We start from the raw sequence: 13,113 nt of genomic DNA on the forward strand, positions 1-13,113 counted from the left end.
TCGACACCGAGTCTTTGCTGGCATTGAGGAACGGAGATCTGTCAGAGTCCCAATTTTTGTTTCCTCGGACAGAACTCGAAAATGCGATAGACCGGTGCCGGGCTGACACCAAGGACCGACTGGTGGACCAGGCTGTGTCTAAATCAGAGTCTCGTCCTCAGAGACGTCCGGCTCCTCCTCCTCCTCCCCCGGTCCAGCAGCAGACGAGGAGATAGTCGCCTGGTAGGCCATCGAGGATCTCGAGTTCGGCAGGGCCTTCCCGTTCGACACAGCCTAAGTCTCAAGATCAACGCCCCTTTCACTCTCGTTCCTTTAAGCCAAGAAGGGGCCCTAGGGGCAGAGGTCAAGGGGGTCGTCAGTAGGTTAGGCGCCTCTCCCTCTCCTGCTCCATGGGTTGGGGGGGTTGCCTGGCTGGCCATTGGGCTAAGTGGCCGAGTTATGGGGCGGAGAAGTGGGTGGTAGATGTCCTTCGGGTAGGATACCTGCTACCATTCGACTTCTCTCCTCCTCTGTTGGACAAGCTGCAGCTCAGGAAGACGTATCCGCCAGATTCTCTGAAGTTCTTGGCTCTTAGGGAGGAAGTGCAGAAAATGCTGGACAAGAATAGATAGGGGAAGTACAGTGGCATCTCGAGATATGAAAGGCTCAACTTACGAAAAACTTGAGATACGAAAGGTTGTTGCTGTAAAGTCTGAGACTCGCCCGGACCACCGATAACAATTTTGAAACTCGCGCCCCGCCAACTGAGTAGACTCACCACCATTCTCCCGCTCTCCCATTGGTTCCTGATGCTAGTCACCGCCATGAGATCCTTCTCTCGTATTGGTCAGCATCCCGCCCATCGTGCATCTACTACGTAGCAGCGTGCTTCTTCAGCCACTGCACGACATCATCTGTATCGTACGCACGCGGTATTTGCTCGTTCTAACGATTTCGTTTATTAATGTAAATTCGTTAGTGATTTCATTGTACATACGTAGTATGCTTTATTGTGTTGTGTGAGAACTTTACTCCATACGTATACGTATGTACTACATAACAATTATGTACAGTATATACGTAGTCATGGGTCCCAAGAAACTTGAAATTCACGGAAAGAAGAGGATGCTCTCTTTGGAAACGAAGATGGAGATTATCAAGAAGTATGAAGCTGGTATGCAATTGAGTGTGATTGCCAAGGAATACGACTGAAATCCGTCTACAATAGGCACCATCCTTAAGCAGAAGGATGCCATCAAAGCAGCTACACCTTCCAAGGGCGCCTCTATTTTGTCCAGTTAGAGGACCCACGTTCACGACGAGATGGAAAGGCTTCTTCTTGTCTGGATAAAAGACAAATAAATCGCTGGCGATACTATAACGGAGACGGCAATCTCCCACAAGGCCAGCGCTATTTTCGGCGATTTGATTGCCCAGGCTGAAAACAACGGAGGAGAAGACGCCAACCCCAGACTTCAAGGCTTCGCATGGGTGGTTCGAGAAATTCTGTAAACGGACTGGCATCCATTTGGTGGTGTGGCATGGGGGGAGGCGGCCAGTTCGGACACGAAAGTGGCCGAAGCCTTTAAAAAGACGTTCGACGAGATGATGACCAAGGAAGGCTACAGTTCTCAGCAAGTCTTCAACTGTGATAAGACTGGCCTTTTTTGGAAAAAAATGCCTCGTCGTACGTACATCACGGAGGAAAAGAAGCTACCGAGGCATAAGCCTATGAAAGACAGGCTTACGCTCGCACTTTGTTCGAACGCCAGTGGGGATTGCAAGGTGAAGCCCCTACTGGTGTATCACTCCGAGACTCCTCAAGCCTTCAAGGCCCACAAAGTGCTTAAGGAGAAGCTTCCAGTGATGTGGAGGGCTAATGCGAAAGCCTGGGTAACAAGGCTTTTGTTCACGGAGTGGGTAAATCTGTGTTTCAGCCCGACAGTGAAGAAATTCTTGGAAGAGAAGCGATTCCCTCTGAAATGCCTGCTTGTGTTGGACAATGCCCCTGCTCACCCTCCTGGCCTCGAGGAAGATATCCTAGCAGAGTATACCTTCATCAAGGTTCTTTATCTTCCACCTAACACCACCCCTCTCCTCCAGCCCATGGACCAGCAAGGGATATCGAACTTCAAGAAGCTGTATACGAAACATCTTTTCAAGAGATGTTTCGACATCACCGATACCACAAACCTCACCTTGCATGAATTTTGGAAGGAGCATTTCGATGTTGTGATATGTATCCGACTCATCGACCAAGCTTGGCAGGAGGTTTTAAGGCGAAACTTAAATTCCTCGTGGAGGAAACTCTGGTCCTGATGCCGTATCCGCCCGAGATTTCGAGGGATTCGATGTGGGCGAAGCTGGTGCTGCAGATTCAGAAACAGTTGAGGATCCTGAAACTTTTTTGCAACCAGATCTTGACGAGATCGTTGCACTTGGCATGTCCATGGGGCTGGTCGTTGACGAGGACGACATCAACGACCTTCTTAAGGAGCACCAAGAGGAGCTTACGACGGATTACCTGAAGGAGTTGGAGGCCATGTAACATAACGTCATTCAAGAGGAGTTCTCTAGCAGGGGCGAGGAGGAGGACGACGACCTTATGACAACGGCAGAAATTAAGGATGTTCTAGCTGCTTTTCATAAAGTGCAATCATTTGTAGAAAAAAAAGACACCCCGAAAAGGCTTACACAGGTCGTATGCTTGCTCAGTTCGATGACATTTGCCAGAGTCGTTTCAGGAACACTGTGAAAAGTAGGCAGAAGCAATCTTCCTTGGATAGTTATTTTTTAAAGAGGCCTTTAGTACTAGCAGGAGTAAGCAAAAAGGAAGAACCAAGTGATACTAAAAAACAGAAAGTTGAAAGTGGTGATGAAGTTGAAATTTTGAAGAAAAAAAAATGTAAAGTATAAAAAGTGAAAAAAAATGTAAAAATAAAAAAAAAAAATAAAAAAATTTTATTTTAGTTTTTTGTAAAGTTAAGTGTTACAGTTTTGTTAATGTGTTTTGTAAAGTTTAGTTTATGTATGTTTTCCTTACATTTTTTTATGTTTCGTAAAGTTAAGTGTGCGTACGTATCTGCCGTTTGTCCTCCTCCTCTGTCTCCACTTTTGGAGATAGCCTCACTCGAAAGGTAAGCTTCCACATTTTACTACATACATACAGTATTTCTTGTATACCATGTACACTAATACACTTTATTTACAGGTATATTAGCAGTACGCATTAAGTTACGTATTGAATGGTCCAAATTGTTGTAGTATTTCATTGTTTATAGGTCAATTTAGCTTCATTATGAAATTTACTGGGGTGTTTTTGGAGGGCTTGGAACGGATTAGCCATTTTACATGTAAAATGCGGTCCAAGATACGAAAAGCTCATGATACGAAGGCCGCCTCGGAACAGATTAATTTCTTATCTCGAGGTACCACTGTTGTGTGTCTGTCCCCGGGTTTTTTCAGTCACATCTTGGTGCCCAAGGCGTCGGGAGGATGGAGGCGTATGATCGACTTATCCACCTTGAATCGCTTCATCAGGAAGACACAGTTCAAGATAGACCCCCCGCGCTCATATTTGGCAGCCGTGAGGGAAGGTGACTTCATGCTGTCGATGGACTTAAGGGACGCATACTTCCAAATCCCTGTTCATCCCACATCCAGGAAGTTCCTTCGCTTCTCTCTTGTGGACAAGATCTTCGAGTTCAAAGTCTTGTGCCTTGGGGTGACGACAGCCCCTCAAGTGTTCACAAGGGTCTTCTCTCTCGTGTCAAGTTGGGCCCAAGCTCAGGGGATCCGTTTGCTGAGGTACCTCGACGATTGGTTAGTCTTGGCAGTTTCCAGGGAGGAGCTGCTGCAGGACAGTATCGTCTACTTCGGTTCTGTCTGGACCTGGGCATATTAGTCAACCAGGAAAAGTCGAACCTCGTACCCACTCAAAGGATTTTCTACCTGGGCATGGTCATCGATACGACAGTAACAAAAGATTTTCTGTCGGATCAGAGATTGGAGAAGTTGCGGGCTGTAGCGCGCAACTTCCTGTCAAAGTCACATCAGTCAGCTCATCAGTGGCAGGTTCTTCTGGGAGTGTTATCTTCCCTGGAGAAGCTGGTCCCTCATGGGCATCTTCATCTTCGGTCTCTGCAATGGAGACTGGGAGAATTCTGGTCTCCGGCGAGGGACTCTCCCCTGTTTATGGTTCCTCTGTCTTTGGAAGTGAGAGAAGACCTTCATTGGTGGTTGGACGACCAGAATCTGTCGAAGGGTGTCCCTCTGCGTTCTCTCCCACCGGACTTCCTTCTGTTCTCGGACACCTCCCTCGCAGGTTGGGGCGCGCACTTATACGGCCTCATCGCTTCAGGGATTTAGAGTTCGGAGGACAAGTAGCAACATATCAACGTCTTGTCCTGGGTCTGAAGGAGTTTCGGGGGAAGGTAGAGGGTCATTCTGTCATTCTCATGTCGGACAACACCATGGTGGTAGCCTATGTGAACAAATAGGGAGGCCTGGTTTCTCGTCAACTTCACGCCTTGACCGTCGAGCTTCACCAGTGGGCAATCAGCAATTCGGTAGAGCTCTCAGCCAGGTATATCCCAGGGAAACGGAACGTGGTCGCAGACAAACTCAGTCGCTGGGATCAGATCCTAGGCACAGAGAGGTCCCTTCATCAAGTGGTGGCAGACAAGCTTTTCCAGATTTGGGGGAGACCCATGCTGGACCTTTTCGTGACATGCTATAACAGGAAGCTAGAGGTGTTCTGTTCAGTGGTTCCAGATCCTTTAGCATTGGCAGAAGACGTATTCCAACATCCTTGAGACAACCTGGAGGTGCATTCCTTCCCTCCGTTTTGTTTGATCTGTCGGTTTCTGAAGAGGCTGATGAGTTCAGAGTCTCAGGATGACTTTGGTAGCCCCTCTGTGGGCTCAGGCAGAATGGTCTCCAGATCTGCTGTCGTTGTTGTCATAGGTTCCGAGGGAGATTCCCCCTTAGTGGCATCGTCTGTGTCAGCCTCATGCGGAAAGGTTCCACCAGTCAGTAGGAACCCTGTCTCTTTACAGTTGGAGGCTGTATCTCCTCCAAGCGAGAGGCTTTTCTCAGAGAACAGCTGGGCACATGTTCAGCAGTCTTAGGAAGTCAACCTCCGCAGTTTACCAAGGCAAATGGGCGATCTACTGTGACTGGTGTCGTAAACGGGGTTTTTATCCACTCGCAACCTCTGTTCAGCGAATAGCATACTTTTTAACCTTCCTCAGAGACATCTCCTCTTCCTGGGATCTTTCCCGGCTAGTTAAGGGGTTTGAGCAGTCGAGTTCTCCTAGAGAGCTCAAGCCTCCAACGTCGGATGTTTCCTTGGTGCTTAAGAGCTTAACTAAGAGTCCCTATGAGCCCTTGCGTCGCTCATCTGAGAGGAACTTGATGCTCAAGACAGTTTTCCTTCTGGCTTTGGCATCTCTTCCAAGAAGGTAGGAGAGCTCCACGTTCTGAGTTATGAGGTGAAGCACACCAGGGGTTGGTAGTCGGTGTCCTTCGAATTTGGTTTACTTCGTTTTCCTTTCCATCACTGAATGACTTTGTGGGTGGTGATGCTCAAGAGCTTTTGTTGTGCCCTGTCCGGGCCCTTCGTTGCTATCTTAAAAGGACTCGGCACCTTAGACCAGGCTGCTGCAGACTTTTTGTTAGCACAGTCCGTACAAAGAAAGAGGTGTATAAGAATACTAGCTCTTTTTGGATACGCGAAGCCGTCAGACAGGCATACTTGACTCTTGATGATTCCACCACCACGTCTGTGCAGGCTAGAGCACATGACGTTAGAGGTATTGGTCCCTCTCTGGCTTTCAAAAAGAACTTGGCTGTACATAAAGTGCCGAGCGCTGGCATTTGGTTACGCCAGTCCACGCTCACCTCCTTCTATCATAAGGATATTGCCCACAGATCTGTGGACACATTCTCTGGGTCCTGTGGTGGCTGCCCAACAGGTGGTGTAACTCATAGTTGCCCTTAACAGGCACCTTTGTATCTTACCTAAGATGATTTTGTGGATGAGAGAATTAGTGAGTTGGCTGGTCTCCTTTCTCTTGTACCTTTCCTTCTTCCTTTGGGCAGTTTAAGGAATAGACATGTCATTTGCTGGACTGGTCTGATACAGGTAAGGTAGTCATACTGGCAGTGTGGTCATACAATATGCAATATCTTACCCACTATTTGGTAGCATAGGCTCCACTCCTTGGCAAGGAGGAGTCGGGAGTAATACAAACCCTAATGTCGTGGTTTGTTATTGGACAGTCAAAGTTTCTCTTTGGTTCCCTATACAATGGTTATCCCATGTATCATTGTACGTCACTCAGGTTCTGACTGGTTAGATATCAGTTTATCTAGCTTCTCAATGGGCTTCAGTCCCTCTCCAAGAACTATTTCTTCTGAGAACTGGACTGGTGGGTAGGCCCCCAGCCAGTCTAGGATGTTTTGTACCTCCCTCATAGTATGAGGGCTGTGTCAGAGACTCGTTCGTGAGTTTTTCCGAATGTACAACCTCCCAAGGGAAGTTGTACATCCACAGTCCGTGACGGGAAGTCAGCTCTCCGTCACAACAGTGGCATAGGATGAGAGAAGGGACTGAGCAACGGCTGAGACCCACCTGCAAAGACCAAACCTGGTTTTTCGTTAGCTGTGGTTGATGTCCCTCACCCTCGAGATAGGGCATCGGGAGAGGCTAAGAGGAGGTCCCCTGTACAGACCTCTTCGCTAGGGGCTTCGGCTGCAAAGATTGCTGGGGTGCGTTGTGAGGACGATGCTCGGTCTTGCGAGGCAGGGAGCTGCATCAACTGGTGACAGCAGCTCTGTTAGCAAGGGCACCACTCTCACCAATGTTGCTACAGTGTGGCAAAAACCGATGCATTCTCCTTGGGAGAGTGTATCAACCTTGCGATCACACTTTCCTAGACCCACGCGCTTGTCACCACCACGGGTTGGTGTAAGGGTGAGGCTCACTCCCTCTAGCAGCAGCACTGCTTGGGGGAGTGAGAGCATCCGTTCCACCTCTCATATTCCCTCTACTTCCTCGGGCTACACTGGGAGGGGTGAGGTGTATAGTAGGAATCCCGTAGAGCCTTCTCCACAGGTTCCAGTGTCGGTGGCCTATGTCCCTGGAGTTTTATCACCCCATCAAACATACGCTCAAGTTGTGGAGGATGGATCCAAGGGATCTGGCGAGGTTCTTCCTCATGGGGGAGTAGATCAGGAAGAACGATAGGTAGAAGGACTGGATGGTCCTTTGCCAAGAGATAGGACACCCCTGAGATACAGAGGACCTTTGTGGAGATTGTTGTGCTGATATGTCAGCACAACGATTTCTGGGAAGCAGCCGCAACTTCCTCTACAGGAGATCGCCCCTCCCGCCTCAGATCTTTTTGGAGACCTAAGAGGGAACCCAGGGATGCGATGGGACTTCCGTGGACAGCCTTGGCTGATGGAGTATAGGACCAGGTGAATAATCTTGTTTCAGGACAAGAGAATTCATTTAGGTCCAACAAATCAGAGAGACTGCTTCCCCCTTCTCTACCTTGCCAGAGGCACTTTTAGACACCCTAGGAAGACCTCTGCTGACCAAGCAGGTGGACCTGGACCTGGTTCGCCTCAGTCCAGGTCTGTCGCTGCAGCACGTGATAGTGAGTAGGGGGCATTGACGTTGGAAGCCACTGCCATGGTGGCTCTCCAAGCAGTCTCCTGGTTGGACCTGTGTTCTTTCACAGTGTCTAAGGTTGCTGCATCCTTTGGGGCCATCATCCTTGGGGAAGACTCAGCCTTCAGGAGACTGTGTTAGTAGGGGGTTAGGGCTATTACCTACCTGCCCACCAGACTGCTAAGCTGTGAGCAAACCTGGTTCTCAAGAGGTGTGATGCTGTCCTCTCTCGAACAACCAGGTTGCTTGGCTCTAAGTCACTTTTAGCCTTACAGAATGGACCTTTGCTGGGTTCTACCTTTCACCTCAATAGAGATCAGGTAGATGCTGTGGTGGATAAGTGTCGTGATGACAATAAGGACTGGCTTGTTCACCAGACAGTGGCAAAAGCTTCCCTTTGCATTCCACTGTGGCTAGACCTTCAAGTTTGGCTAGCTCTTCTTTGGCCCCAAAGAAGTCCTCCACTTTTAAGGGAACCGAGGAATGATCCAGCCTTCTTCTTCCTCTTTGAAGCGAGCATTGTCACACCCCTTTCAGCCAACTTTGCCTTGAGGGGAGGGGGGGTAAGGTTAAGAAGAAGGGGAAATGCTAGGGCTGGTGTTCCCCTCCAGTTGTTGCCATTGGGCAACTTGGCAGCGATATGGAGCAGTGACTTGGGTAGTGGATGTCCTTCAGGAAGGTTTCATACTCCCCTTCGAGTCTCCGCCACCCCTCACCAACTAACTGGTCCATCTTCTTTCTTATGTAGTGGGATCATCGAAACACCAAGCACTAGTAGAAGTGCAGAACATGCTGAGCAAGGTCACTGTAGAAGTCGTGTCAGACTGGTCTCCCGGGTTCTACAGCCGAGGCTTTCTTGTAGAGAAGACATTGGAGGGTTGGAGACCAGTCATAGACCTTTCTCCCCTGAACCAATTCATTCACCAGACTCTGTTCAAGATGGAGACACATTTAGTGCTGGCCTAAAGGATGCGTATTTCCAAATACCCATTTATCAGTCATCCTGCAAGTACCTCCACTTTGTCCTTGGGGAAATGGTCTACCAGTTCAAGGCACTGTGCTTTGAACTCTCGACCGCTCCCCAGGTATTCACTAGTGTGTTCATCCTGGTTTTGGCTTGGGCACATTCACATGGGATATGTTGGTTGGTTCTGGCGGGCGAGTTCCTGCCCGCAGTTGCTACAGGACAGGGATCGCCTTCTCAAGTTTTGTCAGGATCTAAGGGTCTTGATAAATCTGGAGAAATCTGATCTTGAACCCAAGCATAGGACGTTGTATCTGGGCATGCTAGTAGACACGGTAGCTGCAAGGGTCTTCCCCTCGGACTTTCATATCAGTAGGCTCAGGGAGGCAGCATGGCTGTTCCTGTCAAGGCAGGAACAACCTGCTCGGTTTTGGCAAGTTGTGATTGGTCACCTGTCGTCATTGGAGAAGCTGGTCCCTCATGGGTGCCTTCACCTTTGATCTCTCCAGTGGAGACTGAGGGAGTATTGGTCCCAGTCACAGGATCCTCAGTCATTCCTTGTTCCTCTCTCACAGGAGGTAAGGGAAGACTTGGAGTGGTGGCTGGATAACAGGAACCTTGTTGTAGGGTTGGATCTGTCCAACCCCCCCCCTCCCCCCTCCCCCAGCCATGCTCTTATTCTCAAACGCATCGAACGAGGGATGGGGAACCCATCTGGAGGAGTTGCTGACTGTAGGAGTGTGGAACCATCATGACAAGTGCCTCCATATCAACATCCTGGAACTCAAGGCAGCTTCCTGGCTCTCCAAGAGTTTTTTGGAATGAGTGATGGGACACTGTAGTGTTGATGAACAATAACACCACAGTAGTGGCATATGTCAACAAGCAAGGGGGACTTGCCTCTTTCGAGCTACACCTGTTGACAGTGCAGGTTTGCAAGTGGGCAGTAGCTCACTCAGTTGAGCTGTCAGTCAGGTATATTCCAGGCAAGAGGTGATAGGAACCGAATGGTCCCTACACCATGACGTGGCGGAAAGGTTTTTCAGCCTATGGGGTCGTCCAGTCATAGACTTGTTCACCACATGGTTCATCAGAAAGGTGGAAACCTGCTCCATTGTATCGGACCCATGGGTTGCTGCAGAGGACATATTCCAACATCATGGGACAACCTAGAAGTTTACACCTTTCCCCGTTTTGCCTGATTCGAACCTTGATCAGCAGGATGCGGATCACGCAGAATCTTCAGATGATTCTGGTGGGACCCAAATGGCCTCAGGCCGTTTGGTATCCCAACCTCCTGACTCTTCTTTACGAGGCACCAACAGAGATCTCCCCATGGCAGAATCTGCTGTGTCAACTGCACTTCGAATGGTACCACCAGGTAGTAGATTCCCAGTGTCTTCACAGCTGGAGGTTATATCATCTCTTGCGAGCAATAAGCTTTTCATATTGAGCAGCAACAGAGATGGCAGGATACCTCAGACAGTCCTCTGCTGCAATATACCAGGGAAAGTGGTCCGTGTTTTGTGGTTGGTGTTGTAGACGGGGTATCTCTCTGGTCGGAGCCACTCTTCGCAGGTTGCAGACTTCCTTTTCTACCTTCGTGGAGAGAAGCTCTTCACTGTTTCAGTCATAAAGGGCTATAGGGCTGCATTGGCCTTGGTCCTAAAGCTGAAGGGTGTGGATATCTCTTCTTCCTTCGAGATATCTCGACTCATGAGGAGCTTCGAGAGGTCTTGCCTACCCAGGGATCTCAGGCCTCCTGCATGGGACATGATTCTCATACTACAGAGCCTGACTCATGCCCTGTACAGTAAATTCCAGAAGTGAAACGACAAATTTCAGAGGATTTCGTTCGAAATTCACTAACTGTCAACTACAGCTCTTAGCGGAAAAACTTATTTTTTTTCTACAGTGAAAGCTCTGTCAAGCAAAATAAAGCTAACATATGATGCACAAATATCAAATCTATGATATTTATAACAATCATAAGAAAAAATTAAAGCAATAGTAGTAATTATTTTAAAGTATAGTAATTACTTCAAACTATACAAAAAAAAACAATTTGCAATTCTCGTTCAACACAGGATTACCAACATTACCAATGTATATTTCGAGCAGTGTGGAAACAAATATTTAATATCATAGTGTATTATCAATTATTTTAGTGAAGATGCATGAAACCATGCAAGTATCAATAGAATGTAAAAGGAAAATCTCTGCGACATTCAACATAATCAACCATGAATGCACCTAGCTAGATTCAATAGAGAAGTTGGGTGTGGTTGGTAGTTCTGATTCTAGCTTCTAGGACTGAGCATAAAACACCATCTTCGAGAAAGGCTGTAACTGCTGCTGCTACCTTCAGGTGACTAGGCCTAGTTCCGGGCATTGCAAGGCTTACAATGTAGGGCTACTGTATGTTATTTAGCCAAAGATAGAACCTTCAGGACTGAAACCAGGACCTGTCCTTGCACCTGGGAAACAGACTCGCTATATAGAAAAATAAGAGACGGTCGCAAGCAACCAGAACACCCGTAAAATCACCAACTGGTTAAGTAAGGAGACGACAGACCCCCCCCCCCCAACCCCCCCCCCCCCCCCCCCTCTACCTCTACCTTTACCCACGTCCCACAATACTAACTCCACCTTTTTTACTTCAACCTTTTACCTCATATCTTCTAATCATATCCCAACCGTGAAATTTAAGACTGAATTTGCATAAGTGGGCGTATCATAAGGGAGTGATATCACCCAAATTTATAATTCCACGGACAACCAGTAATCAGTTCAGTCCAGTCAAGCATTATTGTATAACAGAAATTTATGAGTTTTTGGGGATATATATATATATATATATATATATATATATATATATTATATATATATATATATATATATATATCAATTCAAGCTACAAATGTCCTTTAATATCTAAATTCACTTTACCTCCCAAATGATATATTTTCATATATGTACCGAAGGGGAATTTTTAAGATGATAATAATTTCGTCCCCCCATGGGATCGAACCACCGTCCAGGTGGACGGGGACGAAATCAGGACAGTCAGTGACGCTATCCAATCAGCCAACAGAGATGCTATAAGTTCATATCGATTCTGACCTTACAAATCACCCTCGATCTGGGTGCTTTCGTAATTAGAATCGATATGAAACCCCGTCTACCATGTTGGCCAATTCGAGCGTTTGACAGCACGTAGCCTTTTGTTATGAATAATTATCACATCGAACCGTGATCCATTTATATATCAATTCAAGCTACAAATGTCCTTTAATATCTAAATTCACTTTACCTCCCAAATGATATATTTTCATATATGTACCGAAGGGGAATTTTTAAGATGATGATAATTTCGTCCCCCCATGGGATCGAACCACCTTCCAGGTGGACGGGGACGAAATCAGGACAGTCAGTGACGCTATCCAATCAGCCAACAGAGACGCTATAAGTTCATATCGATTCTGACCTTACAAATCACCCTCGATCTGGGTGCTTTCGTAATTAGAATCGATATGAAACCCTGTCTACCATGTTGGCCAATTCGAGCGTTTGACAGCACATAGCCTTTTGTTATGAATAATTATCACATCGAACCGTGATCCATTTATATATCAATTCAAGCTACAAATGTCCTTTAATATCTAAATTCACTTTACCTCCCAAATGATATATTTTCATGTAAAATGACTAATCCGTTCCAAGCCCTCCAAAAACACCCCATTAAATTTCATAATAAAGCTAAATTGACCTATAAACAATGAAATACTACAACAATTTGGACCATTCAATACCTAAATTAAGAATAAAAATCGAAAACCTGTAAATAAAGTGTATATTAGTGTACAAGAAATATTATTACTGTAACGTAAAATGTGGAAGCTTACCTTTTGAGTGAGGCTATCTCCGATAGTGGCGGCAGAGGAGGAGGAGGACAAACGGCAGATAACGTACGTACGTATGTACACTTAACTTTACGAAAACACAAAAAATTTAAGGAAAACCATAAAACTAAAATTTACGAAACACCTTAACAAAACTGTAACACTTAACTTACAAAAATCTAGAAATTACGTAATTACGTTTTTAAAAAAAACAAAAAATTTTATTTTTTTTATTTTTAACTTTTTTTTTTTTTTTTTTTTTTTTTTTTTTTTTGTTTTTTTTTTACAGAATTTCAACTTCATCGCCGCTTTCAACGTTCTGTTTTTCATCACTTGGTTCTTCCTTTTTGCTTTCAACTTTCTGTTTTTTATCACTTGGTTCTTCCTTTTTGCTTACTCTTGCTAATCCTGAAGGCCTCTTTAAAAAATAACGATCCAAGGAAGATTGCTTCTGCCTACTTTTCACAATGTTCCTGAAACGACTCAAGCAAACGTCATCGAACTGCACAAGCAATACGACCTGTGTGAGCCAAACAGTTTTCGGGGATCGTGCCGGGTTTTTTTGTCTTTTTTCGATAAACAATTGCACT

General features: G+C 46.4%; 1 protein-coding gene across 1 annotated transcript in view; it reads left to right on the forward strand.

Annotated features, from left to right (window-relative positions):
- The window catches only part of LOC135220658 (carnitine O-palmitoyltransferase 1, liver isoform-like), a 485,885-nt gene that overhangs the window by 399,757 nt on the left and 73,015 nt on the right, over positions 1 to 13,113 (forward strand).

Source organism: Macrobrachium nipponense, chromosome 2, assembly GCF_015104395.2.
Source record: "Macrobrachium nipponense isolate FS-2020 chromosome 2, ASM1510439v2, whole genome shotgun sequence".
Classification (NCBI taxonomy): domain Eukaryota; kingdom Metazoa; phylum Arthropoda; class Malacostraca; order Decapoda; family Palaemonidae; genus Macrobrachium; species Macrobrachium nipponense.